Genomic DNA, 17,677 nt, shown 5'->3' with positions numbered 1-17,677 from the left:
CCACAACAATTAAATGTATTGAGAAACAAGAAATAACAATAGTGGAAGTTTATCAAGAAATAAACAAATTATTGGGCAGATTACAATGTAGAAAGTCTGAAAGATTTCTCACATTCGTTGTACATGAGACTCTAAGAAAGCTGGAAGAAGAGGGTGAAATTACTGCAGAACAATTTCATATTTATGCTGACATCTTCTATGACTCCTTCATTGAGTATATTAAAGAATGGTGTTTACCATTTCTCACATCTTTTAAAGCATTTGACTGGGTTATTACTGAAAATGAGCAGCTACAGTGGAAGGATATTTAGGACTGTTGTGTTTTTGTTAAAAGTATTGTACCAAATTTTCCTGTTTATGAAGACGAACTGTTCGATGAATTTTCATGTGCACAGAACGTCATAAAAAGTGAAGGAGGAGACAAAGCAAGTGTTAGTGCAACGTGGTGTAAAATATTTGCTTATTTCAAAAGGAAAAACATTAACATGAAAAACATGATTCATTTGGTGGAGTTTTGTCTGGCACTTCCTGGGTCAAATGCTGCTGTGGAATGTGTGTTTTCATTAGTGAACTCTTTGTGGTCAGGTGAAAAAAACAGAATGAAAGTTGAAACGGCGAGGGCCTTGCTCATTGTCAAAACACACTTTAATGGTGTATCGTTTACTGACTTTCATGATACAATTTCAAATGAAAATGCACTTCTTGATAAAGTACATAAAAGTGAAAAGTACAGCGATAGTGTGGCAGAATAATTGTAAAAAGTGATTTGGGATCATCTGAGTGCAGGTTGTAACGGTAAACTTGTATGTGTATTAAATTTAGTCAATACAATATTTATATCCCATTTTTTTGTTCAGTGTCCCAGGTTTTTCTCTAACTTATTTTAAATGTCCCCTTTTTCGATGAAAATGAAATGGATACCATAATCTACAGTGAAATTATGGTGTAATGGGATCTTCAGCTGCATGGTCTGACCACAGCACTGCCAGTTTTCCTTCTTTACCAATTCTTTTTAGCCTAAAGAGTTGCAACTATAATGGAAGTAGTAATTGAAAAGCAAAATGTACAACCAAAATTAAAACTTTTCCGTATGATTAATTTTGGAATCACCTACCATAAATTTCATAATAATTCACTTTCTTCTCTCCACTTCATCATCAATGTATAATAAAACAAGAGTTAAACAGATTTTTGAACTTGTTCTTTCCCTGCATAGATCATTGTGTAGCTGACCATGCCCCTTCTGTAGTATTAGTGTGTGCACTTGCATTTCAATCTTTGACAATAATTTTATGGTTCACTGTCAAGCCTTGTTATCACATTGAGAAGAGCGTTTTCTGTTCTTTTGTAAACAACTTCAAAGCAGCACTTCTTGCAGTATTTTACACACCACCCAACATCAATTTGCTTAAAACATGATTATCTCTTCCTGATTCTCTTGCCAAACATGTATTTGTCAGTCCCTGCAACACAATCCAAAACAGACTTTGTAGCAAAAGCTATTCTAGTCAACAACAGTATGCTTTGATAAATGTAGCAGTTAAGCAGTAAAAATGCTACTACATTTTTGAACCTATAAATAAATTATTTTAATGTGTTCCCCATTGTCAGCCTGCATTCCACAAACCAACTTTGTAGAACCGTCGTATGTCATCACTTGTATATTTTATTACTACAAGCTTCATTGGCTGAAAACATATCTGCAGATCCTGTATTTTGCAATGATCCATGAACCATATATCATTTCAGTTCCTCATCTTACAAATGGAAGCAACTTTATTGTACCGTGAAACACCACCTCAAAAACTTGTGCCATATTCTGAAAAACATATAATACAAAAAATAAATACGAAAATCAGTGCCAAACTTTATAATCCATAATAGCCAACTCAATAACTATCAATTTTAAGCTCTCCAATTTGAAAGTGGAAATAATGGAATCATATATATTGCTGAAATAAATCTTATATTTGTCAGTTCTTGTCGGCTGCTGATACTATCACCCAATTTGATACGACCTCTGGCAACAAGTTACCATTGACCATGCAGCTAAATGTCTCATTACACCATAATTGCACTGTAGATGCAAAATCTTACCTAGTGTGATAAAAACACTGTCCAATCACATTAATGTGACCATATGTCAGAAGCTGGAATAACTATTTTTTGCACCGAGCGAAGTGGCGCAGGTGTTAAACACTGGACTCGCATTCGGGAGGACGACGGTTCAATCCTGCGTCTGGCCATCCTGATTTAGGTTTTCTGTGATTTCCCTAAATCGCTCCAGGCAAATGCTGGGATGGTTCCTTTGAAAGGGCACGGCCAACTTCCTTCCCCATCCTTCCCTAATCCGATGAGACCGATGACCTCGCTGTCTGGTCTCCTTCCCCAAACAACCCAACCCAACTATTTTTTGTAACGAGATGTTCAGGAAGAATGTCAATGGAGCCCAGGAAAGTATCAATGGGGACACGGAGCCATACTAACTCCAATGCTGCGGCCAGCTGTACTAGGTTTGTCGCGAACAGCACGATCGACATGGTCCCACAGATTCTCAATTGTGTTTAAATCTTGAAAACTTTGTGGTCAGTGGAATATGGTAAACCCATCCAGCTGCTCTTCCAAACAGACACACACTAAGAGCCGTGTGACACGCTGCATAGTCCTACTGGTAGGTGCCATCAGGCCAAGGAAAAACAAACTGCATGTGGGGGTGGAAAACATCCCCAAGAAAAGATACGTATTTGTTTTGATCCACTGTGCCTTCCAGAGTGATGAGGTCACATAGGAAATGCCACGAAAATATTCCACAGACTGTAACGCATCCTCCCTCAGTCTGGACCCTTCCGACGATTGGCAGGGTATTTGCTTTCAAACGTTTCGTGCACAATGGCGCGTAAAACGTGATTTCGTCTGAAAAAGCCGCCTGTAACCACTCGGTGGACTCCAGTTGCTGTATTGGCATACAAATTCCAGCCTGTGTCGCTGCTGACCAGCAGTCAGAATATGTTCGTGAACCAGACTCCCGCTGTCTTTTTGGACCTCTAATAAATCTTTCCATTTCCAAATTCCAACAGTGATTGCACTCCAGAATGAGATTTTCACTCTGCAGCAGAGTGTGCACTGATATGAAACTTCCTGACAGATTAAAAATGTGTACCGGACCGACACTCAAACTTGGGACCTTTGCCTTTCATGGGCAAGTGCTCTACCAAGTGAGCTACCCAAGAACGACTCACGCCCCATCCTCACAGCTTCACTTCTGCCAATACCTCGTCTCCTACCTTCCAAACTTTACAGAAGCTCTCCTGCGAACCTTGCAGAACCAGCACTCCTGAAAGAAAGGATATTGCGGAGACATGGCATAGCCACAGCCTGGGGGATGTTTCCAGAATGAGATTTTCACTCGGTCCGGCACACAGTTTTACTCTGCCAGGAAGTTTCGTATCAGGGCACACACTGCTGCAGAGTGAAAATCTCATTCTGGAAACATCTCCCAGGCTGTGGCTATGCCATGTCTCCGCAATATCCTTTCTTTCAGGAGTGCTAGTTCTGAAAGGTTCGCAGGAGAGCTTCTGTAAAGTTGGGAAGGTAGGAGACTAGGTACTGGCAGAAGTGAAGCTGTGAGGATGGGGCGTGAGTCGTGCTTGAGTAGCTCAGTTGGTAGAGCACTTGCCCGTGAAAGGCAAAGGTCCCGAGTTCGAGTCTCGATCCGGTACACAGTTTTAATCTGCCAGGAATTTTAATGATTGCACTGTTTTTGCATTCTCCTTGTCACGCTTTGTGTACCCTCCACTGTTGGTGCTGCCACTTACCATCTGTGAGCTGTTATTGCACATTGATGTTGAACATAAGTAATGGTCACATTAATGTGACTGGACCATGTGTTTGTACATCTTAGTGTAAACTGTTGTACTACGTGTACTTGAAATATGTTTTACAATTATAAGCGTGTATGTTGATGGCAGTGTAAGTAATTATTTCTTTCCCTTGAACACCCCTTAACGTGAATGATTAATAATGAGACTGCATAGAATCAAAACTACCATATTTTTAAAAAAGAATGATTACGCTGTTATATACTTGGCTGCTACATAACCGCATTTTTGAAATGTATGTGAGATTAGATACACTAGTAAAATACACTATTCGCCGTTGATCATTGTACAAACTCATTTCATATTATCGCGCAGTAGGGGACAGTGTGCTATGGACATGACACATGAACTGGCGTGGCAGTCATTAAAACAAAGGCATTTTTCGCTCCGGCTGAATCTTCTCGTGAAATCTACGTCATCAAATTTCTCCCTGGGTTACAAAAATGCTCTGTTGCTGAACACTCTGTCAGGCACTTAATTGTGAATTGCACACTAACCATGTAGATGTAGGTGTATGCGCAAGCAACTTTTGGCCCCAGAATTTTACACTGCGCTTTTGAAAAACTAATTAAGAAGATACTGAGCCAACATTAGCCAGTTGAGGAATCTGGCCATACCCACAGAATTAAGAGTGATGATGACACACTGAAGATTCAAGATTGACAAGGTTAACAGTTTACTTGTAGCTAATTTACCTAAAACTGATGGCCAGGTATTGAGCAGCTAGGTTAAGATTATAAAATTAGAACAGTTTATAAAGGATACATAATGAGTTACCTATTGTGTAATGACTTGCTTGAAGAACACTGGGAAGACAGTCATAGTTATTCTCTTACTTTGGTTGAGTCGTGCAGTAAACTTCTTTTATCCCCTGTTCAGTTCAGTAGGCCTTTAGTTTAGATCTACTCATCTAATCCTCAGATCTCTTCCATAGCACACCATGTGGAAAATTTCTATTTTCGTTGTGCCTTTAGTGTTAATCATACGTTTTCATATAACACTACACTCTAGGCCAGTACTTTCAGAAAAGACTTCTTGGCACTTAAATTCCTATGCTACATTAACAATTTTTTTGCATTGAAATAGGAACTATCATATTCATGTTGAAATCTGAGGGTTCTTCATCTGCTTCATGTATCTTGCACAACAGATAGAATAGTTTTGTCGAGGCTGGCCCTCTCGACATCTCAATAAGTCTGTGGGGGTGTTCTCTGCTCCAGGGTTCTTTCATACTGCTTTTGGTTACTACCTTTTGTTTGTTGGTACTGGTATTATATTGAGCTATGTAGATCAACTGATGTTTTCGATATTGCCTTTCATTAGTTTTCATGATTTTATGCTATGTGTTTTAGTATTACCTTTTAGAAATGCTTTGAATTTTTGTCTTATCGGCATTTCAAGTAGAGCTATGCAGCTGTTTTCAATATAGCTTTTTCTTTGTTTTCACGATTATTCTTTGTATGCGTTGGTATCACCTTTTGGGTTTTCATAATGTTTTCTTTTTTTGTTTTTTTTTGTTTTTTATTGTCATTTCAAGTTGAGCTGTATAGCTCAGCTGAAATTTTTCATATTATAGGTTGGACATTTTTACAGATTTGGAATTCTCAGGCAATTATTGTTTACCTGGAAATCTCATAAGATCTCAAGGAATTCAGTGTTTTCAACCAAGCATTGTGACTTATTTTTTTGAGCTTCATAAATCACAAATTTCAAAATAGTTAATATTTGACAGCCTCTTAATTATATGAATACTATTCCTTATAAATAATCCGTCTTTGAAAACTGCGATTAAACTAGTGCTTATTGATTAGTATGTCTCAACTGTGAGGAAAGAAAAGCTGTTGATGTAATGGAAAACCCTGATCTCCCCCCCCCCCCCCCCCCTCCCTCCTCCCTGGCAACCCCCTGCCACACCTCGCCACCACTCCCTCTGTGGGTTCAGGGATTAGAATAAACCCAAGGTATTCCTGCCTGTTGTAAGAGGCGACTAAAAGGAGTCTCACATTTTGGCCGTATGAGTTTAGCTACTTGGGAGCCTTAATAACAAATGATAACAGTATTGGAAAGGCTATAAGGGAAAGAATACAAGCAGGAAACAGAGCTTACTTTGCAAATATGCAGCTTTTCAAAAGTAGCCTTGTTACAAGAAAAACTAAATTGCTAATATATAATTCCCTAGTCCGCCCAGTTATCAGATACGGCTCAGAAGTGTGGACGTTGACAGAACACGATAAAAATGCTCTAAGAAGCATTGAGCGAAAAATACTACGCAAAATCTATGGGCCAATAAGGGAGGAAGAAGGCTGGAGAATACGCTACAATGCCGAATTACAAGACTTAATACAAGGCAGGGACATAGTAAAATTTGTGAAATCACAGCGAATACGATGGTTAGGACACTTGGAGGGAATGGCAGAGGATAGAATTCCAAAGAAAATGATGAAAGATATGATCCATTCAGTTAGGCGAAAAGGGAGACCTAGAAGAAGATGGACCGACGAGGTAATAATGGATATCAGCAATATGGGAGTCCGGGGGTGGAAAAGAGCAGCAAATAACCGAGAAGTGTGGAGGAAGATTGTTGAAGAAGCCAAGGCTCACCAAGGGCTGTAGCGCCACTGAACAAGAGAAGTTTAGGTCCCATTTTATGGTTTGACCTGCCACTTTCAAAATTCTACAGAAATGCGGCCCACGTGGGGAAGGACGCTTTACGTGGTTTACGAGTTATCTATAGTGCCCTTAGATTCGATCTCCTGAATCTCTTGTCATGGCTTTGCATCTCCACCTGCGATTCAACTATTTGGGTGAGGACACTTTTCGGGGTATGCCATCTTCTTCCGTTGTCTCCTGTTCTCTTTCGCCAACATGACAATATTGGATTTCTCTGCACCCAATAACCAGCACGGTAGTCAGTCCGTTGTGGTGGGGCCATCATATACCAATTTGGTGGTAGTCCAATGACAGCACAGGGATTGCACTGCTGATGCGTGAGCTGTAAACTCCCCACGTATGCTAAGGAGTAGATGCCCGTCTTCCTGGGTTATCAGGAGTCCCGGCAATGGCCATCGCGCCAGTTGGCCTTTGGTGTGGCTGTGTGGCACCCGTGGGGAGAGCCCATGATCAGAGTGGGTGGCATCAGGGCGGATGACCCGCAATGAAGTGGACTAAGTTATCTCTTTCTGGTGACCATACGGCACCAGCAGTCTCTAAGAAGGGGAAGAGCGAATACAACGCCGATAGCTACTACCCTAAATCGTTTCCATACCTTGCTACACCACGGGAGGAATGTGGGGCTACAGAACGGAGAGAGCTATATTCGCCTCGGTTTTTAGTCTGTACCAGAACCTGTGGGGACTCCTTTATACCTCAGTTTTTCATTGGACACCTTGAGGATAAGTTTGGAGAAGTGACAGCACTGTCAAAGATGCAAAATGGCGCAGTCTTGATTCAGACAGTATCCCCAGCCCAATCCTGAGTGTTAACACACCTGGGACAAGCTGGGTGACGTTCCTGTTTCCATCACTCCCCATAAAATCATCAACATGGTCCAGGGGATAATTTTCCATCACAATCTCCTCTTGCAGTCTGACCACGCGCCAATTTAGAATGTTGGAGTGTTCATTTCATCTGGTGCATTTACAGGGGACCCAAAGACAACAGGGTTGCTACCGGTGCCTTCATCTTAGCCTTTGAGGGTGATTCATTGCCTGAAAAGGTCAAGGTTACGCTTTACCATTGTGACGTTAAATCATACTGGACGTTCGGGCATGTCTCTCCGCTGCACTTCCAGCACCACATGTCGAGACTGCGGACGTCCACTGCACCCAGATACTCCACGTGCGCCAGCTCCCACTTGCACCAGCTGTGGAGAGCACCACTCACCCTCCTCGCCAGACTGCCCAGTACTCCAAATGGAGTGGAAAATCACGGAGTACAAGACCCTGGACCAGTCGACTTACACAGAGGCTAAATGTAAATTTGAAAGGTTACACCCCATTCAGTTGACGTCGACATATGCTGCAGCTACGTCGTCATCGCCATCCCAAGTGCCAGTGGTTCCTCACTCTGTGCCATGAACAGTGCCTCCCTCCCCCCCCCCCCCCTTGCCCTCAGGTCACCGGAATACGTCCACCCCCTTGGTGGTAGGGGGCAAATTTACTCCATTGCTCCCAAAACACCTACTTCAGGAGCAAGGTCCCCCCCCCCCCCCCAAATCAAATGCATGGGACATCGGTCCCCCTCCCCCCTGCTGGAGAAGCAACAGCCTCCTCTGGCTTCTCTTGTGCAGAAGGGATCCCTTGTGGCCATCTCTCCCAAGGTGCCACGGTGGATACTCGCCAGTAGCTCAAAGAGCCAAAAGCTGTTGGACGAAGAGCTTAATGGACTTCGTCCGTGTCTGAAGCTGCTTTGGAGAAATCTTCACAGCAAGTCCCTAAAGAGAAGTGAGCAAGCAAACAAAAGAGTCTGCCAAGAAAAAGGACCCTGAGGTATAACCTGCCTCTTGGGCACTTCCTGCCTTCCCAGCCTCACAGTAATGTCATCCCCCAGTGGAATTGCGGCGGTTTTTTCCGCCACCTGGCTGAGCTACGGCAACTCTTAAGCTTTACACCTGCTTTCTGCATTGCCCTTCAGGAAACCCTGTTCCCAGAAATGCAGACCTCTGCCCTCCATGGCTATAGGAGCTATTAAAAAAACCATAGTGTCTATAATAGAGTGTTAGGTAGAGTTTGTGTCTATGTCCTGAACTCAGTATGCAGTGAACCCGTGCCCTTCAAACCCCTCTTGAAATTGGCTGTCAGGATTAGGATGACGCAGGAAATAACTGTCCGCAACGTTTGTCTCCCTCCAGGTGGTGCAGTACCCCTGAGCGCATTGGCTGCATTGATTGATTAACTCCCTAAACCTTTCTTTCTTTTGGGAGATTTTAACGCTCATAACCCCTTGTGGGGTGGCACCGTGCTTACTGGCCGAGGCAGAGATGTTGAAAATTTACTGTCACAACTCGACCTGTGCCCCTTAAATACAGGTGCCCCCACACATTTCAGTATGGCACATGGCACATATTGGGCCATTGATCTCTCGGTTTGCAATCCTGGCTTTCTGTGGTCTTCCTGTCACTGCCCCGGCGTCAGACCCACGGATGCCTGCCCAGATGGGCTTTAAACAAGGCAGACTGATGTCACCGTTGAATCTCCCTCACAAGTTAGCATCGATGTGGTGGTTGAGCAGGTAACTACAACAATGGTTTCTGCAGCGGAAAATGTGATCCCTCATTCTTTAGAGTGCCCCGTGTGACAGACAGTCCCTCAGTCATCACCGGAAGTTGCTGATGCAATTTAAGGAGCGTCGGTGAGCTCTATGGTGGCATAAGCGGCACCCTTCCCTGGAGCACCTCATAGCCTTTAAACAGCTCCGTGCGCCAGCTTATCAGTCGATGGAAACAGGAGTGTTGGGAGAGACACATCTTGACCATTGGGTGCCGTACACCTTCCAAAGTCAGGTCGAAGATCAAACGAGTTTTTGGGTACTGGACCCAAACAATTGTTCCTGGTGTTAAAATAAAGGCGTGTTATATACCAACACAAACGTGATTGCCGAGCATTTTGCTGAGCACTATGCTCATGTGTCTGCTTCGAAGAATAACCCCCGCAGCCATTTGCACTCTCAAACGGTGGATGGAAGAGAAAGTCCTCTCGTTCACTACATGCCACAGTGAGCCCTATAACGCCCCGTTTACAGAGTGGGAGTTCCTCAGTCCCCTTGCACGCTGCCCCGACACAGCTCCTGGATACACTGTCAGATGATTAAACGTCTCTCGTCTGACTACAAGCGACATCTCCTGAACCAGATCTGGTGCGATGGCGCCTTTCCATCACACTGGCGGGAGAGCACCATAATATCTAACAGTTTGGGTGACAAGAGAAGTGGTGCAAAACTGGATTGCGAACTTCACACTTCTCTTACCACAGTTGACTTACTTGACACGTTGAGCCGATCCTCTTCTCTGGATACACTACGTCGATCTCCACAACTTCTTCTCCGAAGAAATAATGCTGGTTAGAGGAACCATAAAAGATTCTCTCCCTCCCTCCCCCCCCCCCCCCCTCTCTCTCTCTCTCTCTCTCTCTCTCTCTCTCTCTCTCTCTTGAAATAACTCTTTACCCTCATACTTCCAGTTCAATTCAGGTATATTTTTATTTCCACAAGTTTCACATAAGCATACAAACTCTTGCAATCAACTGTGTCGTTAACCATTAGATACTATTAAATATAATTACAATGTGGTGGGTTTAATAACCACCAGGAATTCAAAGACTGGTCTTGGTTCTAGCAAGTCTAACACCAATATTAAGTAAGAGTCTCTAGACAAAACATGTTTCAATTGTCTATAAAAATTACAATTATTCGACCACCAAGGAATAACACGTAATTACTCCTTGTACTTTCCACACAGGTTCTATGGCACGTGCGGCAAACACTTGTTTGCGCTGCTCGTCTGACGCAGCTCCTGTTCTCCCATGACCAATGTCCATCCTGCACACGCAGACATGTGTTGCGCAGTAAATAGGCTCTCTCTCACACTTATCTTTAAAATATTGCATGTTCGAGGTGGCAGAAAGTCTAGTAGTTCCAGGATTCATGTGTAAATTCTCAGACTGAACATGCTTTATTTTGTACAAAACCATTAATACTGTACCTAGTAACAATCCACATTTCAAAAATAATCATTTACTACATAAGTTTATACAAACAATTTTTTTCATACATCCTTGTACTTCATAGAGCAGGCTTCTGATTTTTGTCTTTCCATTAATTCTTTACTATACTTTGTTTTTAGAACATAAGCTTCTATTTATGATTTCACTTTTCATTGTACCCTTACTTATGAATGATGAGGACTCTTCAGCTACAATCGTAAACTCCAGGTGTCATGGACCCTTCAATATTTCATCCTTCATTCTAATTCTCTGTACTACCTCTTTAGTACGTAATGGCCTCATTACTTATAGTATTCTGTAGGCTGAAGGAACGCTGGGCAAAATAAAAGTGTTCCTATTGACACTCATAAAACATAATTATGCTAGTGACATATAGAATTCAAACTTACCAGAATAATTCCTACAAAATGTGTAACTTCTGTCACGATACTGTCCTTTTCCCCTCAGATCAGCATCTATACCTTACACGTGGTTGACCCTATGAATGTTTTCCTCCTTCCGTTTCAGTAGGTATGCCCCTTTAAATTCCTATTCTCATATGGTACAGGTCATCCGCTTCTTGGTGCCGCTGCCGCACAGTATAGGTCAGCCTTTCTTAGGTCTGCCTATCTGCCCTTTATATCCAATAAATGCTGGGTGCGCCTTCCTTATCCTTTATGATTTGGCCTCTAGGTTCATAACCCGAGTATACATCTTTACGTACACTATAATTAAATATCCTCTTCACACTCGCTTTTTAATACTTCATTTAGTACCCTAGAGTCCTCCTCTACTTTTCAACTTTTATACTCTTGGTATATACTCTACCTCTGTACACTATTCATACAAAATGTGTTTACTTGTTTTATAAGAGTCCCACTATCCTACCAGTCGTCAGAATATTTGTCAGACTGACCTTCCTTAACAATTATCACAAACCCTTCCTCTCTGGCTTATGCTCTCCTTAATTACTCACACTTCCTACTTAGGTATACTCGATGTAAAATTAGCATAGTTCTTCTATACTTGTGCACATAGGCGATATGGAATGATCATTGTTCCTGTGTGTGTGTGTGTGTGTGTGTGTGTGTGTGTGTGTGTGTGTGTGTGTGTGTGTGTGTGTGCGCGCGCACGTGCGTGCGACGTGTGTGTGTGTGTGTGTGTGTGTGTGTGTGTGTGTGTGTGTGTGTGTGTGTGTGTGCGCGCGCACGTGCGTGCGACGTAGAACCGTCACAATAAAAAACAATGTGTGCGTATTTCACGGTGTACACATACCTCTTCCCCCACAATACGTGATGGTTCTTACATCATTTCAATCTGTCCTTTCATTGTTTGTGTCTTTGTGTGTGTGCATAAGTGTGTCTGTGTAACCTGATTCTTCGGACTTCTTATATGAAACAAGTTGAAGGTTATTGGAAACCACGGAAAATAAGGACTTCAGCGATAGAAGTATATGAATATGTAAAGAGGGAAAGATAGACAGGTACTCAAATGAGAAGTAAGAAAAGAAAAAGTAGAAATGGTTGCTAAGATTGAAGAAGAGAAAGAAGATGTCCCCAAAGACAGGAAACTCTTCCCACCCCCTTTCCCCAGTATCCCTACCTCGCCGGTACTTGAGTGAGAAGCCGGAGGTGGTATTGTGTTAAATCATCTCCTATAGAATGGACATTCTCACCTTCACCCTTTAGATCCCCGAAGAAAAATCTTAGCAACACCTATGGAATGGCAAACGGTGAAGAATCAGTCACACTTGTCTGTGAGGGTTGTCTGGAAGGTGTGATGTGTGTTTAGTATTAGTCATGATTTATCTGTTGGTGTAAATCATGCTATTAATTACACTACCCACCCCTTTGAAAACTACTACAAATCCTCCCCTTTACATCACATCTCATAAAAGGTATAAAATATTCTATAAAAATAGACAATTGTACACTACAATCAAATAGGTGTTTAGTTAATCACTTTACACTATATTTTATACATACGTAAAATATTGTTCAGTTTATGTCATCTCGATATCACTCTGTTTGAATAGTACCATGATATTATTTTTCCATTAATACTACATTCTCTTCATTTCATTTCATGTCATGTCTAGGTATTATCTGTTTGTCCGTGATTCTCTTAAGTCTATTATTTTTCTGTCATATCCAGTTTTCTATACTTTAAAATTGTAGGATTGTTTAAGAATTTATTAATAATAATTTAAGATTTGAAGGGAATTCGGTGCAGGAAAAATAGTACAGAAGAAACAATGAAACAATTCTGGATCCGACTGTCGTCACTCCGCCCGTTAACACAGGATGTGAATGTTCCTGGGGAACAGATGCGACTCTGCCTGGATCCGATGGATCTGACATTAACCTCACTTGGTTACTTACGGACCAATACTTCTCGTTAAATTTTGTGTTGAAGCTTCCCCACAACAAAACAATTACCACTTGACTAGGAAACACAACATTAAGTAAAGTTATTCTGTTTTCTACTCTGTCATTCACAAGTTGCTATTAGCATTAAATATGGAAAAAGCAACAGTTGAAACGTTTCTGGAGATTATCCTCGTGGCAACTTTTCAATCGATTATTTCCTCTACCTGTTCCTCCAGATTACTTATATTTTTATTAAGTCTGAAGTGACAAGTTTCTCCTTAAAGTTGCGTTCCACGTTATCTACTCGGGTGCTAATACATGCAATTTGCGATTGGACTAAAGGTATTAATTTATCCTGTTTTTCCACATTTTCTTTTAGGATATGCAACCTCTGCTTTATAGCATCAAATGTAACATTGCATACACTTTGAAATGATCCTAACTTTTACCAGTTCAGCTTCTACATTATTACATTTGTCTTCAGTATCAAATACTAACTTCTGGGTCAACTTCTGAAATTGATCATTCTGCTTTTGGCTAAGGTCATTAAACATTTGATTCATCTGGATAATCAAGAAATTACTTAATTCATTTTTTAAATCTAATTGCAAACACTCCATTGTATCATTTAAGGCCTTGAGTTTAGAATTTAAAACCTCACTCTGTGCTTCCAGCTTTTCACTTAGAGTTGCTGAATCTGCCTTCTGGTCATCTAATTTAGCATTCAACTGAGTATTCACCGAGTCTAACTTGAGACTTAATGTAGTAATTTGGGCGTTTTGAGCTTTGATTAAACTCACTACTTCAGACCAGTGTGGCATTTCCCTACTCACTGTCATGGCCATGGCTGGTTCGAAAACTAAGAAGGATATGGATAATACTCAAAATATTGGGGGAATATCAGATCTAGTGATCATTAAAAAAAATCACCTCTGAGTATAATAACTGTACTAACAGTCTATTATTGAACATTGTCCTTAACTTCACACTCAAATAATTATTGTCTTTCGCTCACCTGGCATAGAGTTTTAGGCTGCGTCGGTGAGCCTGTGTGGAATCAGCGCTGGTGAACAGCACGGGCGCCAGCAGTGTCGAAGGTTGGTTTCAGCGTCGGTGCCGGTGAATGGATTTGTGGTCAGCACTGGTGAGCAGCAGCTGCCACCGTTGGCGTCGGTTGCAAGTCTACGCCTTCGCGATGTGTGTGAGGGCTGCTTACTCTCCACACTGGATCTTCGTTGTCGAATAGATCTTGTTGTAACACTTCTTAGTCTAAATTGTTGAGATTTTCCGTACGTCTTCTCTTGTATGGTATTTATTAATTTTCACCCCTCTTTAGCATATATGCAGAATCCAACTCTGTGAAACAGTTTCTCTGTCTTGTTACAATTGGTTGCTATGGCAACTCACAATATCTTCTTACCTTGAATTCGATTCAAAATTCCTCTTTCTTAGAGTCCTGATCATGTCGGTTGCCACATTCTAACAGTTTCGGCAACAAGACAAGCGGTGCAAAACTGGATTGCGAACTTCACACTTCTCTTACTACAGTGAACTTACTTGAAACGTTTAGCGGATCCCCTTTTCTGGATACACAGCTGTGTCGATCTCCACAACTTGTTCTCTGAAGAAATAATGGTGGTTAGAGGAACTAAAAAAGACTCTCTCTCTCTCTCTCTCTCTCTCTCTCTCTCTCTCTCTCGAAATAACTCGGTACTCTCATACTTTCAGTTCAATTCAGGTACATTTTTATTTCCACAAGTTTCACATAAGCATACAAACTCTTGCAATCAACTGTGTCGTTAACCATTAGATACTATTAAATATAATTACAATGTGGTGGGTTTAATAACCACCAGGAATTCAAAGACAGGTCTTGGTTCTAGCAAGTCTAACACCAATATTAAGTAAGAGTCTCTAGGCAAAACATATTTCAATTGTCTATAACAATTACAGTCATTTGACCACCAAGGAATAACACGTAATTACTCCTTGTACTTTCCACACAGGTTCTATGGCGCGAGCGGCAAACACTTGTTGGCGCCGCTCATCTGACGCAGCTCCTGTCCTCCCATGACCAATGTCCATCCTGCACGCACAGACATGTGTTGCGCGATAAATAGGCTCTCTCTCTCACACTTATCTTTAAAATATTGCGTGTTCGAGGTGGCAGAAAGTCTAGTAGTTCCAGGATTTATGTGTAAATTCTTGAATGACTACAAATACCAGTGCTCAAACCCCGCAAAAATCTGCTTGATGTGGACAGCTATCGCCCCATCAGCCTCACCAATGTTGTTTGTAAGCTGCTGGAACATATGGTGTGTTGGCGGTTGGGTTGGGTCCTTGTCACGTAGCCTACTAGCTCCGTGCCAGGGCAGTTTCCACTTGGGTCACTTTACCACTGATAATCTTGTGACCCTCGAGTCTGCCATCCGAACAGCCATTTCCAGACACCAACACCTTGTTGCTGTCTTTTTTGACATACGAAAAGCGCACGACATCACCTGGCGACATCATATGCTTGCCACATTATACGAGTGGGGTGTCCGAGGCCAGCTCCAATTTTTATCCAGAATTTCCTGTCGCTCCGTACTTTCCGTGTCCAAGTTGGTGCCACCCATAGACTGGGGTCCTGTAGGGCTATGTATTGGGTGTATCTCTATTTTTAGTGGCCATTAATCATCTAGCAGCAGCTGTAGGGTTGTCTGTCTCACTCTCTCTGTGTGCAGACGACGTCTGCGTTTTGTACTGCTCTACCTGTACTGGTGTTGCTGAGGGGCACCGACAGGGGGCCATCCACAAGGTGCAGTCATGGGCTCTAGCCCACGGCTTCCAGTTTTCAGCCGCAAAGTCGTGTGTCGTGCACTTCTGTCAGCAATGTACCGTACATCTGGAACCAGAACTTTACATTACTGACGATTCCTTCACTGTAGTGGGGGCATATCACGTTTTAGGACTGGTTTTTGATGCCCTATTGACTTGGCTTCCTCACCTTCGTCAGCTTAAGTGGAAGTGCTGGCAGCACCTCAATGCCCTCTGCTGCCTGAGAAATACCAACTGGGGTGCAGATTGCTCTATGCTGCTGCAGTTCTACTAAGCCCTTAATCAATCCTGCCTTGACTATGAGAGTCTGGTTTATGGTTCAGTGGTACCCTCAGCATTGCGTTTACTTGACCCAGTGCCGTTTGCCTAGCAACAGGAGCTTGTAGGATGAGTCCGGTGACCAGTGTCCCGGCGGAGATCGGAGTCCCTCCATTGCAGGTCAGATGCACAACTGCTCACTAGTTATGTCGCACATGTTCGTAGTTCTCATGTGCATCTGAATTACTGTCTTCTTTTCCCACCCACGGTGGTTCATCTCTTGCGTTGGCGGCCCAGATCAGGGCTTAAAATTGCAGTTTGCATTCGATCCCTTCTATCTGAACCAGAGTCCTTGGCTTTACCACCTATATTCGAGTTCCATTCGTGTAAACCTCCATGGTGTACACCTAAGCTGCGGCCTCGCCTGGACCTTTCACATGGCCCAGTGGACTCAGTTCACCCTGCGGCTCTCCACTGTCACTTCCTCTTGGTTCTCGAGATGTACCGAGGCGAAGATGTGGTTTACACCGATGGCTCGATGGCTGATGGTCACGTCTGCTTCGCATATGTCTGTGGAGGACATATTGAACAGCATTCCTTGCCCGATGGCTGCAGTGTTTTCGTTGCAGAGCTGGTGGCTATATCTTGTGCTCTTGAGCACATCCTATCATGCCCTGGGGAGTCCTTTCTTCTGTGTACTGACTCCTTTAGCAGCCTACAAGCTATCGACCAGTGCTACCCTCCTCATCCTTTGGTAGCAACCATCCAGGAGTCTGTCTATGCCCTGGAACGGTCCGGTCGTTCAGTGGTGTTTGTGTGGACCCCAGGACACGTCGGAATCCCAGGTGATGAACTTGCTAACAGACTGGCCAAACAGAGTTCACGGAAACCGCTTATGGAGATCGGTATTCCAATAACTGACTTGCGTTTGTTTTTACGCCATCAGGTTTTTCAACTTTGGGAGACGGAATGGCATAGTCTCAGTATGCACAACTAACTGTGTGCCATTAACGAAACTATGAATGTGTGGCAGTCCTCCATGCGGGCCTCTCGCAGGGACTCTGTGGTTCTCTGCCGGCTCCGCATTGGCCGTGCTTGGACGACTCTCTACCTCCTGCGCCTGAGTGTCGATGTGGTGCCCGGTTGACAGTGGCCCATATTCTGGTGCACTGTCCCCCTTTGACTGCCTTGCGACGAAATATTCGGTTACCGAACTCGTTGCCGCTAATTTCATTTGAAAATGCCTCATCGGCTGATTTAGTTTTACGTTTTATTCGTGAGAGTGGGTTTTATCATTTGATCTAAGTTTTAGCGCATGTCCTTTGTCCCTCTGTGTCCTCCACCCTAGTGCTTTTAGGGTGGAGGTTTTAATGTGTTGCAGAATGGCTGGCGTCTCCTTTTTATTCTCATGGTCAGCCAGCTTTGGTAATCTGTTTTGTCATTTTAATCTCTTCTACCCGTTTCTTGTGTTTCTGTGGTTCTCTTCTCCCCTTTTGTCCATTTAAGTGTTTGTTGTCCTCCCGTCGTTCTTGTGGTTTTTCCTTTCTCTCTGCTTAGTGTTGTCAGTCTCGTTTGTTTTATTCTCACCCTTGTGGCATTGTTTTGTTCGAAATAAGGGGCCGATGACGTAACAGTTTGGTCTCTTCCCCTCTCT

At 42.8% G+C, this 17,677-nt stretch overlaps 1 protein-coding gene across 3 annotated transcripts in view; it reads left to right on the top strand.

Annotated features, from left to right (window-relative positions):
* The window catches only part of LOC126425142 (zinc finger protein 454-like), a 200,685-nt gene that overhangs the window by 6,193 nt on the left and 176,815 nt on the right, over positions 1 to 17,677 (top strand). The gene's annotated exons all lie outside the window — the stretch shown is intronic.

This window comes from Schistocerca serialis, chromosome 10 (genome assembly GCF_023864345.2).
Source record: "Schistocerca serialis cubense isolate TAMUIC-IGC-003099 chromosome 10, iqSchSeri2.2, whole genome shotgun sequence".
Taxonomy (NCBI): domain Eukaryota; kingdom Metazoa; phylum Arthropoda; class Insecta; order Orthoptera; family Acrididae; genus Schistocerca; species Schistocerca serialis.
Note: the sequence above shows the minus strand (reverse complement) of the source record. Positions and strands in the feature narration are given on the sequence as shown.